The sequence below is a fragment of the Schistocerca cancellata genome, unplaced genomic scaffold (genome assembly GCF_023864275.1).
Source record: "Schistocerca cancellata isolate TAMUIC-IGC-003103 unplaced genomic scaffold, iqSchCanc2.1 HiC_scaffold_1170, whole genome shotgun sequence".
Lineage (NCBI taxonomy): Eukaryota > Metazoa > Arthropoda > Insecta > Orthoptera > Acrididae > Schistocerca > Schistocerca cancellata.
Window position 1 is genome coordinate 126,813 of NW_026047169.1, and position 16,989 is coordinate 143,801.

The following is a 16,989-nucleotide window of genomic DNA, read 5'->3' on the forward strand; positions in this document are numbered from 1 at the left end:
ACATTTTGTGTGTTGGGAGAAAAGCCGAACGCGAATTCTGCCGTGCTCCTACATTAGATGAGCGCCAACGGCCATACCATGATGAATACACCGGTTCTCGTCCGATCACCGAAGTTAAGCATCATCGGGCCCGGCTAGTACTTGGATGGGTGACCGCCTGGGAAACCCGGGTGCTGTTGGCTCCCTTACTGTTTTTTTTTTTGTTATGTCGCCAGCCCAATTTTCAAACTACCTTTCTGTTGTGACAAAGATGCTTCCTTAAGCCTTTTAAACTACTGTAATGGAACGAAAATGCAGTAATTAACGCAGTTTGAGGGAGAATGTGCTAACCAAGTTTGCCAAGAAGACTTTGAAAACGACAAAACAATACGAATCGGCAGGTGATTTCTGAAATACGTCACCGCCTATTGTTGTGTAGGTGTGTTGAGTTCCAAATTTGATTTGTAACCACGAACTTATTCCTTAGTCGTCTCGTCTCGTCTCGTCTCGTCCCGCAGACGTTTGTCGTGCTTGCGCTGTCATATGGACCACGACCCGAGCGGCAGCGAGCGGCAGTCGAGCAAAGTCGGCACAAGTCGGGACGGGGACAGGGACAGGGATAGGAATGGTGCGAATGCACTGCAAACTACGCAGACACCTGGTGTGAGGCGAGGCGAGGCGAGGCGAGGCGAGGCGAGGAAGCCCACATCGCTACCAGTGGGCCCTCCAGCACGACACTGCCACACCCCGCACAGGCCCTCCGCTGAACACCAAGGACAAGATGCGTCCTCCGCTAGTGTCGAAGGCTGCACGCGCCCAGCGAATGACAGGGGGTGCAACGAGCAGCAGTGCGTCTCACACACGCGGCGGTGCGCCCGCCAATTCGGCCGTCACTCTGCTGGGACGCCGGGCGCGCCTCCCCGCGCCGTCCTCGAGGAACTGGCGGTTGCGGAAGGAAGCGCTTTCGTCAAATGCGGCCGAAAACTAACATTTTGTGTGTTGGGAGAAAAGCCGAACGCGAATTCTGCCGTGCTCCTACATTAGATGAGCGCCAACGGCCATACCATGATGAATACACCGGTTCTCGTCCGATCACCGAAGTTAAGCATCATCGTGCCCGGCTAGTACTTGGATGGGTGACCGCCTGGGAAACCCGGGTGCTGTTGGCTCCCTTCCTGTTTTTTTTTTTGTTATGTCGCCAGCCCAATTTTCAAACTACCTTTCTGTTGTGACAAAGATGCTTCCTTAAGCCTTTTAAACTACTGTAATGGTACGAAAATGCAGTAATTAACTCAGTTTGAGGGAGAATGTGCTAACCAAGTTTGCCAAGAAGACTTTGAAAACGACAAAACAGTACGAATCGGAAGGTGATTTCTGAAATACGTCACCGCCTATTGTTGTGTAGGAGTGTAGAGTTCCAAATTTGATTTGTAACCACGAATTTATTCCTTAGTCGTCTCGTCTCGTCTCGTCTCGTCTCGTCCCGCAGACGTTTGTCGTGCTTGCGCTGTCATATGGACCACGACCCGAGCGGCAGCGAGCGGCAGTCGAGCAAAGTCGGGACAAGTCGGGACGGGGACAGGGACAGGGATAGGAATGGTGCGAATGCACTGCAAACTACGCAGACACCTGGTGTGAGGCGAGGCGAGGCGAGGCGTGGCGAGGCGAGGAAGCCCACATCGCTACCAGTGGGCCCTCCAGCACGACACTGCCACACCCCGCACAGGCCCTCCGCTGAACACCAGGGAAAAGATGCGTCCTCCGCTAGTGTCGAAGGCTGCACGCGCCCAGCGAATGACAGGGGGTGCAACGAGCAGCAGTGCGTCTAACACACGCGGCGGTGCGCCCGCCAATTCGGCCGTCACTCTGCTGGGACGCCGGGCGTGCCTCCCCGCGCCGTCCTCGAGGAACTGGCGGTTGCGGAAGGAAGCGCTTTCGTCAAATGCGGCCGAAAACTAACATTTTGTGTGTTGGGAGAAAAGCCGAACGCGAATTCTGCCGTGCTCCTACATTAGATGAGCGCCAACGGCCATACCATGATGAATACACCGGTTCTCGTCCGATCACCGAAGTTAAGCATCATCGGGCCCGGCTAGTACTTGGATGGGTGACCGCCTGGGAAACCCGGGTGCTGTTGGCTCCCTTACTGTTTTTTTTTTTGTTATGTCGCCAGCCCAATTTTCAAACTACCTTTCTGTTGTGACAAAGATGCTTCCTTAAGCCTTTTAAACTACTGTAATGGAACGAAAATGCAGTAATTAACGCAGTTTGAGGGAGAATGTGCTAACCAAGTTTGCCAAGAAGACTTTGAAAACGACAAAACAATACGAATCGGCAGGTGATTTCTGAAATACGTCACCGCCTATTGTTGTGTAGGTGTGTTGAGTTCCAAATTTGATTTGTAACCACGAACTTATTCCTTAGTCGTCTCGTCTCGTCTCGTCTCGTCCCGCAGACGTTTGTCGTGCTTGCGCTGTCATATGGACCACGACCCGAGCGGCAGCGAGCGGCAGTCGAGCAAAGTCGGCACAAGTCGGGACGGGGACAGGGACAGGGATAGGAATGGTGCGAATGCACTGCAAACTACGCAGACACCTGGTGTGAGGCGAGGCGAGGCGAGGCGAGGCGAGGCGAGGAAGCCCACATCGCTACCAGTGGGCCCTCCAGCACGACACTGCCACACCCCGCACAGGCCCTCCGCTGAACACCAAGGACAAGATGCGTCCTCCGCTAGTGTCGAAGGCTGCACGCGCCCAGCGAATGACAGGGGGTGCAACGAGCAGCAGTGCGTCTCACACACGCGGCGGTGCGCCCGCCAATTCGGCCGTCACTCTGCTGGGACGCCGGGCGCGCCTCCCCGCGCCGTCCTCGAGGAACTGGCGGTTGCGGAAGGAAGCGCTTTCGTCAAATGCGGCCGAAAACTAACATTTTGTGTGTTGGGAGAAAAGCCGAACGCGAATTCTGCCGTGCTCCTACATTAGATGAGCGCCAACGGCCATACCATGATGAATACACCGGTTCTCGTCCGATCACCGAAGTTAAGCATCATCGTGCCCGGCTAGTACTTGGATGGGTGACCGCCTGGGAAACCCGGGTGCTGTTGGCTCCCTTCCTGTTTTTTTTTTTGTTATGTCGCCAGCCCAATTTTCAAACTACCTTTCTGTTGTGACAAAGATGCTTCCTTAAGCCTTTTAAACTACTGTAATGGTACGAAAATGCAGTAATTAACTCAGTTTGAGGGAGAATGTGCTAACCAAGTTTGCCAAGAAGACTTTGAAAACGACAAAACAGTACGAATCGGAAGGTGATTTCTGAAATACGTCACCGCCTATTGTTGTGTAGGAGTGTAGAGTTCCAAATTTGATTTGTAACCACGAATTTATTCCTTAGTCGTCTCGTCTCGTCTCGTCTCGTCTCGTCCCGCAGACGTTTGTCGTGCTTGCGCTGTCATATGGACCACGACCCGAGCGGCAGCGAGCGGCAGTCGAGCAAAGTCGGGACAAGTCGGGACGGGGACAGGGACAGGGATAGGAATGGTGCGAATGCACTGCAAACTACGCAGACACCTGGTGTGAGGCGAGGCGAGGCGAGGCGTGGCGAGGCGAGGAAGCCCACATCGCTACCAGTGGGCCCTCCAGCACGACACTGCCACACCCCGCACAGGCCCTCCGCTGAACACCAGGGAAAAGATGCGTCCTCCGCTAGTGTCGAAGGCTGCACGCGCCCAGCGAATGACAGGGGGTGCAACGAGCAGCAGTGCGTCTAACACACGCGGCGGTGCGCCCGCCAATTCGGCCGTCACTCTGCTGGGACGCCGGGCGTGCCTCCCCGCGCCGTCCTCGAGGAACTGGCGGTTGCGGAAGGAAGCGCTTTCGTCAAATGCGGCCGAAAACTAACATTTTGTGTGTTGGGAGAAAAGCCGAACGCGAATTCTGCCGTGCTCCTACATTAGATGAGCGCCAACGGCCATACCATGATGAATACACCGGTTCTCGTCCGATCACCGAAGTTAAGCATCATCGGGCCCGGCTAGTACTTGGATGGGTGACCGCCTGGGAAACCCGGGTGCTGTTGGCTCCCTTACTGTTTTTTTTTTTGTTATGTCGCCAGCCCAATTTTCAAACTACCTTTCTGTTGTGACAAAGATGCTTCCTTAAGCCTTTTAAACTACTGTAATGGAACGAAAATGCAGTAATTAACGCAGTTTGAGGGAGAATGTGCTAACCAAGTTTGCCAAGAAGACTTTGAAAACGACAAAACAATACGAATCGGCAGGTGATTTCTGAAATACGTCACCGCCTATTGTTGTGTAGGTGTGTTGAGTTCCAAATTTGATTTGTAACCACGAACTTATTCCTTAGTCGTCTCGTCTCGTCTCGTCTCGTCCCGCAGACGTTTGTCGTGCTTGCGCTGTCATATGGACCACGACCCGAGCGGCAGCGAGCGGCAGTCGAGCAAAGTCGGCACAAGTCGGGACGGGGACAGGGACAGGGATAGGAATGGTGCGAATGCACTGCAAACTACGCAGACACCTGGTGTGAGGCGAGGCGAGGCGAGGCGAGGCGAGGCGAGGAAGCCCACATCGCTACCAGTGGGCCCTCCAGCACGACACTGCCACACCCCGCACAGGCCCTCCGCTGAACACCAAGGACAAGATGCGTCCTCCGCTAGTGTCGAAGGCTGCACGCGCCCAGCGAATGACAGGGGGTGCAACGAGCAGCAGTGCGTCTCACACACGCGGCGGTGCGCCCGCCAATTCGGCCGTCACTCTGCTGGGACGCCGGGCGCGCCTCCCCGCGCCGTCCTCGAGGAACTGGCGGTTGCGGAAGGAAGCGCTTTCGTCAAATGCGGCCGAAAACTAACATTTTGTGTGTTGGGAGAAAAGCCGAACGCGAATTCTGCCGTGCTCCTACATTAGATGAGCGCCAACGGCCATACCATGATGAATACACCGGTTCTCGTCCGATCACCGAAGTTAAGCATCATCGTGCCCGGCTAGTACTTGGATGGGTGACCGCCTGGGAAACCCGGGTGCTGTTGGCTCCCTTCCTGTTTTTTTTTTTGTTATGTCGCCAGCCCAATTTTCAAACTACCTTTCTGTTGTGACAAAGATGCTTCCTTAAGCCTTTTAAACTACTGTAATGGTACGAAAATGCAGTAATTAACTCAGTTTGAGGGAGAATGTGCTAACCAAGTTTGCCAAGAAGACTTTGAAAACGACAAAACAGTACGAATCGGAAGGTGATTTCTGAAATACGTCACCGCCTATTGTTGTGTAGGAGTGTAGAGTTCCAAATTTGATTTGTAACCACGAATTTATTCCTTAGTCGTCTCGTCTCGTCTCGTCTCGTCTCGTCCCGCAGACGTTTGTCGTGCTTGCGCTGTCATATGGACCACGACCCGAGCGGCAGCGAGCGGCAGTCGAGCAAAGTCGGGACAAGTCGGGACGGGGACAGGGACAGGGATAGGAATGGTGCGAATGCACTGCAAACTACGCAGACACCTGGTGTGAGGCGAGGCGAGGCGAGGCGTGGCGAGGCGAGGAAGCCCACATCGCTACCAGTGGGCCCTCCAGCACGACACTGCCACACCCCGCACAGGCCCTCCGCTGAACACCAGGGAAAAGATGCGTCCTCCGCTAGTGTCGAAGGCTGCACGCGCCCAGCGAATGACAGGGGGTGCAACGAGCAGCAGTGCGTCTAACACACGCGGCGGTGCGCCCGCCAATTCGGCCGTCACTCTGCTGGGACGCCGGGCGTGCCTCCCCGCGCCGTCCTCGAGGAACTGGCGGTTGCGGAAGGAAGCGCTTTCGTCAAATGCGGCCGAAAACTAACATTTTGTGTGTTGGGAGAAAAGCCGAACGCGAATTCTGCCGTGCTCCTACATTAGATGAGCGCCAACGGCCATACCATGATGAATACACCGGTTCTCGTCCGATCACCGAAGTTAAGCATCATCGGGCCCGGCTAGTACTTGGATGGGTGACCGCCTGGGAAACCCGGGTGCTGTTGGCTCCCTTACTGTTTTTTTTTTTGTTATGTCGCCAGCCCAATTTTCAAACTACCTTTCTGTTGTGACAAAGATGCTTCCTTAAGCCTTTTAAACTACTGTAATGGAACGAAAATGCAGTAATTAACGCAGTTTGAGGGAGAATGTGCTAACCAAGTTTGCCAAGAAGACTTTGAAAACGACAAAACAATACGAATCGGCAGGTGATTTCTGAAATACGTCACCGCCTATTGTTGTGTAGGTGTGTTGAGTTCCAAATTTGATTTGTAACCACGAACTTATTCCTTAGTCGTCTCGTCTCGTCTCGTCTCGTCCCGCAGACGTTTGTCGTGCTTGCGCTGTCATATGGACCACGACCCGAGCGGCAGCGAGCGGCAGTCGAGCAAAGTCGGCACAAGTCGGGACGGGGACAGGGACAGGGATAGGAATGGTGCGAATGCACTGCAAACTACGCAGACACCTGGTGTGAGGCGAGGCGAGGCGAGGCGAGGCGAGGCGAGGAAGCCCACATCGCTACCAGTGGGCCCTCCAGCACGACACTGCCACACCCCGCACAGGCCCTCCGCTGAACACCAAGGACAAGATGCGTCCTCCGCTAGTGTCGAAGGCTGCACGCGCCCAGCGAATGACAGGGGGTGCAACGAGCAGCAGTGCGTCTCACACACGCGGCGGTGCGCCCGCCAATTCGGCCGTCACTCTGCTGGGACGCCGGGCGCGCCTCCCCGCGCCGTCCTCGAGGAACTGGCGGTTGCGGAAGGAAGCGCTTTCGTCAAATGCGGCCGAAAACTAACATTTTGTGTGTTGGGAGAAAAGCCGAACGCGAATTCTGCCGTGCTCCTACATTAGATGAGCGCCAACGGCCATACCATGATGAATACACCGGTTCTCGTCCGATCACCGAAGTTAAGCATCATCGTGCCCGGCTAGTACTTGGATGGGTGACCGCCTGGGAAACCCGGGTGCTGTTGGCTCCCTTCCTGTTTTTTTTTTTGTTATGTCGCCAGCCCAATTTTCAAACTACCTTTCTGTTGTGACAAAGATGCTTCCTTAAGCCTTTTAAACTACTGTAATGGTACGAAAATGCAGTAATTAACTCAGTTTGAGGGAGAATGTGCTAACCAAGTTTGCCAAGAAGACTTTGAAAACGACAAAACAGTACGAATCGGAAGGTGATTTCTGAAATACGTCACCGCCTATTGTTGTGTAGGAGTGTAGAGTTCCAAATTTGATTTGTAACCACGAATTTATTCCTTAGTCGTCTCGTCTCGTCTCGTCTCGTCTCGTCCCGCAGACGTTTGTCGTGCTTGCGCTGTCATATGGACCACGACCCGAGCGGCAGCGAGCGGCAGTCGAGCAAAGTCGGGACAAGTCGGGACGGGGACAGGGACAGGGATAGGAATGGTGCGAATGCACTGCAAACTACGCAGACACCTGGTGTGAGGCGAGGCGAGGCGAGGCGTGGCGAGGCGAGGAAGCCCACATCGCTACCAGTGGGCCCTCCAGCACGACACTGCCACACCCCGCACAGGCCCTCCGCTGAACACCAGGGAAAAGATGCGTCCTCCGCTAGTGTCGAAGGCTGCACGCGCCCAGCGAATGACAGGGGGTGCAACGAGCAGCAGTGCGTCTAACACACGCGGCGGTGCGCCCGCCAATTCGGCCGTCACTCTGCTGGGACGCCGGGCGTGCCTCCCCGCGCCGTCCTCGAGGAACTGGCGGTTGCGGAAGGAAGCGCTTTCGTCAAATGCGGCCGAAAACTAACATTTTGTGTGTTGGGAGAAAAGCCGAACGCGAATTCTGCCGTGCTCCTAGATTAGATGAGCGCCAACGGCCATACCATGATGAATACACCGGTTCTCGTCCGATCACCGAAGTTAAGCATCATCGGGCCCGGCTAGTACTTGGATGGGTGACCGCCTGGGAAACCCGGGTGCTGTTGGCTCCCTTACTGTTTTTTTTTTTTGTTATGTCGCCAGCCCAATTTTCAAACTACCTTTCTGTTGTGACAAAGATGCTTCCTTAAGCCTTTTAAACTACTGTAATGGAACGAAAATGCAGTAATTAACGCAGTTTGAGGGAGAATGTGCTAACCAAGTTTGCCAAGAAGACTTTGAAAACGACAAAACAATACGAATCGGCAGGTGATTTCTGAAATACGTCACCGCCTATTGTTGTGTAGGTGTGTTGAGTTCCAAATTTGATTTGTAACCACGAACTTATTCCTTAGTCGTCTCGTCTCGTCTCGTCTCGTCCCGCAGACGTTTGTCGTGCTTGCGCTGTCATATGGACCACGACCCGAGCGGCAGCGAGCGGCAGTCGAGCAAAGTCGGCACAAGTCGGGACGGGGACAGGGACAGGGATAGGAATGGTGCGAATGCACTGCAAACTACGCAGACACCTGGTGTGAGGCGAGGCGAGGCGAGGCGAGGCGAGGCGAGGAAGCCCACATCGCTACCAGTGGGCCCTCCAGCACGACACTGCCACACCCCGCACAGGCCCTCCGCTGAACACCAAGGACAAGATGCGTCCTCCGCTAGTGTCGAAGGCTGCACGCGCCCAGCGAATGACAGGGGGTGCAACGAGCAGCAGTGCGTCTCACACACGCGGCGGTGCGCCCGCCAATTCGGCCGTCACTCTGCTGGGACGCCGGGCGCGCCTCCCCGCGCCGTCCTCGAGGAACTGGCGGTTGCGGAAGGAAGCGCTTTCGTCAAATGCGGCCGAAAACTAACATTTTGTGTGTTGGGAGAAAAGCCGAACGCGAATTCTGCCGTGCTCCTACATTAGATGAGCGCCAACGGCCATACCATGATGAATACACCGGTTCTCGTCCGATCACCGAAGTTAAGCATCATCGTGCCCGGCTAGTACTTGGATGGGTGACCGCCTGGGAAACCCGGGTGCTGTTGGCTCCCTTCCTGTTTTTTTTTTTGTTATGTCGCCAGCCCAATTTTCAAACTACCTTTCTGTTGTGACAAAGATGCTTCCTTAAGCCTTTTAAACTACTGTAATGGTACGAAAATGCAGTAATTAACTCAGTTTGAGGGAGAATGTGCTAACCAAGTTTGCCAAGAAGACTTTGAAAACGACAAAACAGTACGAATCGGAAGGTGATTTCTGAAATACGTCACCGCCTATTGTTGTGTAGGAGTGTAGAGTTCCAAATTTGATTTGTAACCACGAATTTATTCCTTAGTCGTCTCGTCTCGTCTCGTCTCGTCTCGTCCCGCAGACGTTTGTCGTGCTTGCGCTGTCATATGGACCACGACCCGAGCGGCAGCGAGCGGCAGTCGAGCAAAGTCGGCACAAGTCGGGACGGGGACAGGGACAGGGATAGGAATGGTGCGAATGCACTGCAAACTACGCAGACACCTGGTGTGAGGCGAGGCGAGGCGAGGCGAGGCGAGGCGAGGAAGCCCACATCGCTACCAGTGGGCCCTCCAGCACGACACTGCCACACCCCGCACAGGCCCTCCGCTGAACACCAAGGACAAGATGCGTCCTCCGCTAGTGTCGAAGGCTGCACGCGCCCAGCGAATGACAGGGGGTGCAACGAGCAGCAGTGCGTCTCACACACGCGGCGGTGCGCCCGCCAATTCGGCCGTCACTCTGCTGGGACGCCGGGCGCGCCTCCCCGCGCCGTCCTCGAGGAACTGGCGGTTGCGGAAGGAAGCGCTTTCGTCAAATGCGGCCGAAAACTAACATTTTGTGTGTTGGGAGAAAAGCCGAACGCGAATTCTGCCGTGCTCCTACATTAGATGAGCGCCAACGGCCATACCATGATGAATACACCGGTTCTCGTCCGATCACCGAAGTTAAGCATCATCGTGCCCGGCTAGTACTTGGATGGGTGACCGCCTGGGAAACCCGGGTGCTGTTGGCTCCCTTCCTGTTTTTTTTTTTGTTATGTCGCCAGCCCAATTTTCAAACTACCTTTCTGTTGTGACAAAGATGCTTCCTTAAGCCTTTTAAACTACTGTAATGGTACGAAAATGCAGTAATTAACTCAGTTTGAGGGAGAATGTGCTAACCAAGTTTGCCAAGAAGACTTTGAAAACGACAAAACAGTACGAATCGGAAGGTGATTTCTGAAATACGTCACCGCCTATTGTTGTGTAGGAGTGTAGAGTTCCAAATTTGATTTGTAACCACGAATTTATTCCTTAGTCGTCTCGTCTCGTCTCGTCTCGTCTCGTCCCGCAGACGTTTGTCGTGCTTGCGCTGTCATATGGACCACGACCCGAGCGGCAGCGAGCGGCAGTCGAGCAAAGTCGGGACAAGTCGGGACGGGGACAGGGACAGGGATAGGAATGGTGCGAATGCACTGCAAACTACGCAGACACCTGGTGTGAGGCGAGGCGAGGCGAGGCGTGGCGAGGCGAGGAAGCCCACATCGCTACCAGTGGGCCCTCCAGCACGACACTGCCACACCCCGCACAGGCCCTCCGCTGAACACCAGGGAAAAGATGCGTCCTCCGCTAGTGTCGAAGGCTGCACGCGCCCAGCGAATGACAGGGGGTGCAACGAGCAGCAGTGCGTCTAACACACGCGGCGGTGCGCCCGCCAATTCGGCCGTCACTCTGCTGGGACGCCGGGCGTGCCTCCCCGCGCCGTCCTCGAGGAACTGGCGGTTGCGGAAGGAAGCGCTTTCGTCAAATGCGGCCGAAAACTAACATTTTGTGTGTTGGGAGAAAAGCCGAACGCGAATTCTGCCGTGCTCCTACATTAGATGAGCGCCAACGGCCATACCATGATGAATACACCGGTTCTCGTCCGATCACCGAAGTTAAGCATCATCGGGCCCGGCTAGTACTTGGATGGGTGACCGCCTGGGAAACCCGGGTGCTGTTGGCTCCCTTACTGTTTTTTTTTTTGTTATGTCGCCAGCCCAATTTTCAAACTACCTTTCTGTTGTGACAAAGATGCTTCCTTAAGCCTTTTAAACTACTGTAATGGAACGAAAATGCAGTAATTAACGCAGTTTGAGGGAGAATGTGCTAACCAAGTTTGCCAAGAAGACTTTGAAAACGACAAAACAATACGAATCGGCAGGTGATTTCTGAAATACGTCACCGCCTATTGTTGTGTAGGTGTGTTGAGTTCCAAATTTGATTTGTAACCACGAACTTATTCCTTAGTCGTCTCGTCTCGTCTCGTCTCGTCCCGCAGACGTTTGTCGTGCTTGCGCTGTCATATGGACCACGACCCGAGCGGCAGCGAGCGGCAGTCGAGCAAAGTCGGCACAAGTCGGGACGGGGACAGGGACAGGGATAGGAATGGTGCGAATGCACTGCAAACTACGCAGACACCTGGTGTGAGGCGAGGCGAGGCGAGGCGAGGCGAGGCGAGGAAGCCCACATCGCTACCAGTGGGCCCTCCAGCACGACACTGCCACACCCCGCACAGGCCCTCCGCTGAACACCAAGGACAAGATGCGTCCTCCGCTAGTGTCGAAGGCTGCACGCGCCCAGCGAATGACAGGGGGTGCAACGAGCAGCAGTGCGTCTCACACACGCGGCGGTGCGCCCGCCAATTCGGCCGTCACTCTGCTGGGACGCCGGGCGCGCCTCCCCGCGCCGTCCTCGAGGAACTGGCGGTTGCGGAAGGAAGCGCTTTCGTCAAATGCGGCCGAAAACTAACATTTTGTGTGTTGGGAGAAAAGCCGAAAGCGAATTCTGCCGTGCTCCTACATTAGATGAGCGCCAACGGCCATACCATGATGAATACACCGGTTCTCGTCCGATCACCGAAGTTAAGCATCATCGTGCCCGGCTAGTACTTGGATGGGTGACCGCCTGGGAAACCCGGGTGCTGTTGGCTCCCTTCCTGTTTTTTTTTTTTGTTATGTCGCCAGCCCAATTTTCAAACTACCTTTCTGTTGTGACAAAGATGCTTCCTTAAGCCTTTTAAACTACTGTAATGGTACGAAAATGCAGTAATTAACTCAGTTTGAGGGAGAATGTGCTAACCAAGTTTGCCAAGAAGACTTTGAAAACGACAAAACAGTACGAATCGGAAGGTGATTTCTGAAATACGTCACCGCCTATTGTTGTGTAGGAGTGTAGAGTTCCAAATTTGATTTGTAACCACGAATTTATTCCTTAGTCGTCTCGTCTCGTCTCGTCTCGTCTCGTCCCGCAGACGTTTGTCGTGCTTGCGCTGTCATATGGACCACGACCCGAGCGGCAGCGAGCGGCAGTCGAGCAAAGTCGGGACAAGTCGGGACGGGGACAGGGACAGGGATAGGAATGGTGCGAATGCACTGCAAACTACGCAGACACCTGGTGTGAGGCGAGGCGAGGCGAGGCGTGGCGAGGCGAGGAAGCCCACATCGCTACCAGTGGGCCCTCCAGCACGACACTGCCACACCCCGCACAGGCCCTCCGCTGAACACCAGGGAAAAGATGCGTCCTCCGCTAGTGTCGAAGGCTGCACGCGCCCAGCGAATGACAGGGGGTGCAACGAGCAGCAGTGCGTCTAACACACGCGGCGGTGCGCCCGCCAATTCGGCCGTCACTCTGCTGGGACGCCGGGCGTGCCTCCCCGCGCCGTCCTCGAGGAACTGGCGGTTGCGGAAGGAAGCGCTTTCGTCAAATGCGGCCGAAAACTAACATTTTGTGTGTTGGGAGAAAAGCCGAACGCGAATTCTGCCGTGCTCCTACATTAGATGAGCGCCAACGGCCATACCATGATGAATACACCGGTTCTCGTCCGATCACCGAAGTTAAGCATCATCGGGCCCGGCTAGTACTTGGATGGGTGACCGCCTGGGAAACCCGGGTGCTGTTGGCTCCCTTACTGTTTTTTTTTTTTGTTATGTCGCCAGCCCAATTTTCAAACTACCTTTCTGTTGTGACAAAGATGCTTCCTTAAGCCTTTTAAACTACTGTAATGGAACGAAAATGCAGTAATTAACGCAGTTTGAGGGAGAATGTGCTAACCAAGTTTGCCAAGAAGACTTTGAAAACGACAAAACAATACGAATCGGCAGGTGATTTCTGAAATACGTCACCGCCTATTGTTGTGTAGGTGTGTTGAGTTCCAAATTTGATTTGTAACCACGAACTTATTCCTTAGTCGTCTCGTCTCGTCTCGTCTCGTCCCGCAGACGTTTGTCGTGCTTGCGCTGTCATATGGACCACGACCCGAGCGGCAGCGAGCGGCAGTCGAGCAAAGTCGGCACAAGTCGGGACGGGGACAGGGACAGGGATAGGAATGGTGCGAATGCACTGCAAACTACGCAGACACCTGGTGTGAGGCGAGGCGAGGCGAGGCGAGGCGAGGCGAGGAAGCCCACATCGCTACCAGTGGGCCCTCCAGCACGACACTGCCACACCCCGCACAGGCCCTCCGCTGAACACCAAGGACAAGATGCGTCCTCCGCTAGTGTCGAAGGCTGCACGCGCCCAGCGAATGACAGGGGGTGCAACGAGCAGCAGTGCGTCTCACACACGCGGCGGTGCGCCCGCCAATTCGGCCGTCACTCTGCTGGGACGCCGGGCGCGCCTCCCCGCGCCGTCCTCGAGGAACTGGCGGTTGCGGAAGGAAGCGCTTTCGTCAAATGCGGCCGAAAACTAACATTTTGTGTGTTGGGAGAAAAGCCGAAAGCGAATTCTGCCGTGCTCCTACATTAGATGAGCGCCAACGGCCATACCATGATGAATACACCGGTTCTCGTCCGATCACCGAAGTTAAGCATCATCGTGCCCAGCTAGTACTTGGATGGGTGACCGCCTGGGAAACCCGGGTGCTGTTGGCTCCCTTCCTGTTTTTTTTTTTTGTTATGTCGCCAGCCCAATTTTCAAACTACCTTTCTGTTGTGACAAAGATGCTTCCTTAAGCCTTTTAAACTACTGTAATGGTACGAAAATGCAGTAATTAACTCAGTTTGAGGGAGAATGTGCTAACCAAGTTTGCCAAGAAGACTTTGAAAACGACAAAACAGTACGAATCGGAAGGTGATTTCTGAAATACGTCACCGCCTATTGTTGTGTAGGAGTGTAGAGTTCCAAATTTGATTTGTAACCACGAATTTATTCCTTAGTCGTCTCGTCTCGTCTCGTCTCGTCTCGTCCCGCAGACGTTTGTCGTGCTTGCGCTGTCATATGGACCACGACCCGAGCGGCAGCGAGCGGCAGTCGAGCAAAGTCGGGACAAGTCGGGACGGGGACAGGGACAGGGATAGGAATGGTGCGAATGCACTGCAAACTACGCAGACACCTGGTGTGAGGCGAGGCGAGGCGAGGCGTGGCGAGGCGAGGAAGCCCACATCGCTACCAGTGGGCCCTCCAGCACGACACTGCCACACCCCGCACAGGCCCTCCGCTGAACACCAGGGAAAAGATGCGTCCTCCGCTAGTGTCGAAGGCTGCACGCGCCCAGCGAATGACAGGGGGTGCAACGAGCAGCAGTGCGTCTAACACACGCGGCGGTGCGCCCGCCAATTCGGCCGTCACTCTGCTGGGACGCCGGGCGTGCCTCCCCGCGCCGTCCTCGAGGAACTGGCGGTTGCGGAAGGAAGCGCTTTCGTCAAATGCGGCCGAAAACTAACATTTTGTGTGTTGGGAGAAAAGCCGAACGCGAATTCTGCCGTGCTCCTACATTAGATGAGCGCCAACGGCCATACCATGATGAATACACCGGTTCTCGTCCGATCACAGAAGTTAAGCATCATCGGGCCCGGCTAGTACTTGGATGGGTGACCGCCTGGGAAACCCGGGTGCTGTTGGCTCCCTTACTGTTTTTTTTTTTGTTATGTCGCCAGCCCAATTTTCAAACTACCTTTCTGTTGTGACAAAGATGCTTCCTTAAGCCTTTTAAACTACTGTAATGGAACGAAAATGCAGTAATTAACGCAGTTTGAGGGAGAATGTGCTAACCAAGTTTGCCAAGAAGACTTTGAAAACGACAAAACAATACGAATCGGCAGGTGATTTCTGAAATACGTCACCGCCTATTGTTGTGTAGGTGTGTTGAGTTCCAAATTTGATTTGTAACCACGAACTTATTCCTTAGTCGTCTCGTCTCGTCTCGTCTCGTCCCGCAGACGTTTGTCGTGCTTGCGCTGTCATATGGACCACGACCCGAGCGGCAGCGAGCGGCAGTCGAGCAAAGTCGGCACAAGTCGGGACGGGGACAGGGACAGGGATAGGAATGGTGCGAATGCACTGCAAACTACGCAGACACCTGGTGTGAGGCGAGGCGAGGCGAGGCGAGGCGAGGCGAGGAAGCCCACATCGCTACCAGTGGGCCCTCCAGCACGACACTGCCACACCCCGCACAGGCCCTCCGCTGAACACCAAGGACAAGATGCGTCCTCCGCTAGTGTCGAAGGCTGCACGCGCCCAGCGAATGACAGGGGGTGCAACGAGCAGCAGTGCGTCTCACACACGCGGCGGTGCGCCCGCCAATTCGGCCGTCACTCTGCTGGGACGCCGGGCGCGCCTCCCCGCGCCGTCCTCGAGGAACTGGCGGTTGCGGAAGGAAGCGCTTTCGTCAAATGCGGCCGAAAACTAACATTTTGTGTGTTGGGAGAAAAGCCGAAAGCGAATTCTGCCGTGCTCCTACATTAGATGAGCGCCAACGGCCATACCATGATGAATACACCGGTTCTCGTCCGATCACCGAAGTTAAGCATCATCGTGCCCGGCTAGTACTTGGATGGGTGACCGCCTGGGAAACCCGGGTGCTGTTGGCTCCCTTCCTGTTTTTTTTTTTTGTTATGTCGCCAGCCCAATTTTCAAACTACCTTTCTGTTGTGACAAAGATGCTTCCTTAAGCCTTTTAAACTACTGTAATGGTACGAAAATGCAGTAATTAACTCAGTTTGAGGGAGAATGTGCTAACCAAGTTTGCCAAGAAGACTTTGAAAACGACAAAACAGTACGAATCGGAAGGTGATTTCTGAAATACGTCACCGCCTATTGTTGTGTAGGAGTGTAGAGTTCCAAATTTGATTTGTAACCACGAATTTATTCCTTAGTCGTCTCGTCTCGTCTCGTCTCGTCTCGTCCCGCAGACGTTTGTCGTGCTTGCGCTGTCATATGGACCACGACCCGAGCGGCAGCGAGCGGCAGTCGAGCAAAGTCGGCACAAGTCGGGACGGGGACAGGGACAGGGATAGGAATGGTGCGAATGCACTGCAAACTACGCAGACACCTGGTGTGAGGCGAGGCGAGGCGAGGCGAGGCGAGGCGAGGAAGCCCACATCGCTACCAGTGGGCCCTCCAGCACGACACTGCCACACCCCGCACAGGCCCTCCGCTGAACACCAAGGACAAGATGCGTCCTCCGCTAGTGTCGAAGGCTGCACGCGCCCAGCGAATGACAGGGGGTGCAACGAGCAGCAGTGCGTCTCACACACGCGGCGGTGCGCCCGCCAATTCGGCCGTCACTCTGCTGGGACGCCGGGCGCGCCTCCCCGCGCCGTCCTCGAGGAACTGGCGGTTGCGGAAGGAAGCGCTTTCGTCAAATGCGGCCGAAAACTAACATTTTGTGTGTTGGGAGAAAAGCCGAAAGCGAATTCTGCCGTGCTCCTACATTAGATGAGCGCCAACGGCCATACCATGATGAATACACCGGTTCTCGTCCGATCACCGAAGTTAAGCATCATCGTGCCCGGCTAGTACTTGGATGGGTGACCGCCTGGGAAACCCGGGTGCTGTTGGCTCCCTTCCTGTTTTTTTTTTTTGTTATGTCGCCAGCCCAATTTTCAAACTACCTTTCTGTTGTGACAAAGATGCTTCCTTAAGCCTTTTAAACTACTGTAATGGTACGAAAATGCAGTAATTAACTCAGTTTGAGGGAGAATGTGCTAACCAAGTTTGCCAAGAAGACTTTGAAAACGACAAAACAGTACGAATCGGAAGGTGATTTCTGAAATACGTCACCGCCTATTGTTGTGTAGGAGTGTAGAGTTCCAAATTTGATTTGTAACCACGAATTTATTCCTTAGTCGTCTCGTCTCGTCTCGTCTCGTCTCGTCCCGCAGACGTTTGTCGTGCT

The 16,989-nt window shown here is 54.7% G+C and overlaps 18 non-coding genes across 18 annotated transcripts; all 18 read left to right on the forward strand.

The window, feature by feature from the left end:
• The first annotated feature begins 63 nt into the window (after window positions 1-63).
• LOC126161204 (5S ribosomal RNA) lies at window positions 64-182 on the forward strand. The gene has a single exon (XR_007534864.1). It is a non-coding gene; the product is annotated as a 5S ribosomal RNA (ribosomal RNA).
• An 847-nt stretch (window positions 183-1,029) lies between these two features.
• Window positions 1,030-1,148, forward strand: LOC126161056 (5S ribosomal RNA). Its single transcript, XR_007534729.1, has one exon. It is a non-coding gene; the product is annotated as a 5S ribosomal RNA (ribosomal RNA).
• Window positions 1,149-2,000: 852 nt separating this feature from the next.
• LOC126161205 (5S ribosomal RNA) lies at window positions 2,001-2,119 on the forward strand. Its single transcript, XR_007534865.1, has one exon. It is a non-coding gene; the product is annotated as a 5S ribosomal RNA (ribosomal RNA).
• An 847-nt stretch (window positions 2,120-2,966) lies between these two features.
• On the forward strand, window positions 2,967-3,085 carry LOC126161057 (5S ribosomal RNA). Its single transcript, XR_007534730.1, has one exon. It is a non-coding gene; the product is annotated as a 5S ribosomal RNA (ribosomal RNA).
• Window positions 3,086-3,937: 852 nt separating this feature from the next.
• LOC126161207 (5S ribosomal RNA) lies at window positions 3,938-4,056 on the forward strand. Its single transcript, XR_007534867.1, has one exon. It is a non-coding gene; the product is annotated as a 5S ribosomal RNA (ribosomal RNA).
• An 847-nt stretch (window positions 4,057-4,903) lies between these two features.
• LOC126161058 (5S ribosomal RNA) lies at window positions 4,904-5,022 on the forward strand. The gene has a single exon (XR_007534731.1). It is a non-coding gene; the product is annotated as a 5S ribosomal RNA (ribosomal RNA).
• An 852-nt stretch (window positions 5,023-5,874) lies between these two features.
• Window positions 5,875-5,993, forward strand: LOC126161208 (5S ribosomal RNA). The gene has a single exon (XR_007534868.1). It is a non-coding gene; the product is annotated as a 5S ribosomal RNA (ribosomal RNA).
• Window positions 5,994-6,840: 847 nt separating this feature from the next.
• LOC126161059 (5S ribosomal RNA) lies at window positions 6,841-6,959 on the forward strand. Its single transcript, XR_007534732.1, has one exon. It is a non-coding gene; the product is annotated as a 5S ribosomal RNA (ribosomal RNA).
• Window positions 6,960-7,811: 852 nt separating this feature from the next.
• On the forward strand, window positions 7,812-7,930 carry LOC126161209 (5S ribosomal RNA). The gene has a single exon (XR_007534869.1). It is a non-coding gene; the product is annotated as a 5S ribosomal RNA (ribosomal RNA).
• Window positions 7,931-8,778: 848 nt separating this feature from the next.
• Window positions 8,779-8,897, forward strand: LOC126161060 (5S ribosomal RNA). The gene has a single exon (XR_007534733.1). It is a non-coding gene; the product is annotated as a 5S ribosomal RNA (ribosomal RNA).
• An 852-nt stretch (window positions 8,898-9,749) lies between these two features.
• Window positions 9,750-9,868, forward strand: LOC126161061 (5S ribosomal RNA). The gene has a single exon (XR_007534734.1). It is a non-coding gene; the product is annotated as a 5S ribosomal RNA (ribosomal RNA).
• Window positions 9,869-10,720: 852 nt separating this feature from the next.
• On the forward strand, window positions 10,721-10,839 carry LOC126161211 (5S ribosomal RNA). Its single transcript, XR_007534870.1, has one exon. It is a non-coding gene; the product is annotated as a 5S ribosomal RNA (ribosomal RNA).
• An 847-nt stretch (window positions 10,840-11,686) lies between these two features.
• Window positions 11,687-11,805, forward strand: LOC126161062 (5S ribosomal RNA). Its single transcript, XR_007534735.1, has one exon. It is a non-coding gene; the product is annotated as a 5S ribosomal RNA (ribosomal RNA).
• Window positions 11,806-12,658: 853 nt separating this feature from the next.
• LOC126161212 (5S ribosomal RNA) lies at window positions 12,659-12,777 on the forward strand. The gene has a single exon (XR_007534871.1). It is a non-coding gene; the product is annotated as a 5S ribosomal RNA (ribosomal RNA).
• Window positions 12,778-13,625: 848 nt separating this feature from the next.
• LOC126161144 (5S ribosomal RNA) lies at window positions 13,626-13,744 on the forward strand. The gene has a single exon (XR_007534812.1). It is a non-coding gene; the product is annotated as a 5S ribosomal RNA (ribosomal RNA).
• An 853-nt stretch (window positions 13,745-14,597) lies between these two features.
• Window positions 14,598-14,716, forward strand: LOC126161014 (5S ribosomal RNA). Its single transcript, XR_007534691.1, has one exon. It is a non-coding gene; the product is annotated as a 5S ribosomal RNA (ribosomal RNA).
• Window positions 14,717-15,563: 847 nt separating this feature from the next.
• On the forward strand, window positions 15,564-15,682 carry LOC126161063 (5S ribosomal RNA). The gene has a single exon (XR_007534736.1). It is a non-coding gene; the product is annotated as a 5S ribosomal RNA (ribosomal RNA).
• Window positions 15,683-16,535: 853 nt separating this feature from the next.
• On the forward strand, window positions 16,536-16,654 carry LOC126161064 (5S ribosomal RNA). The gene has a single exon (XR_007534737.1). It is a non-coding gene; the product is annotated as a 5S ribosomal RNA (ribosomal RNA).
• Window positions 16,655-16,989: the final 335 nt, after the last annotated feature.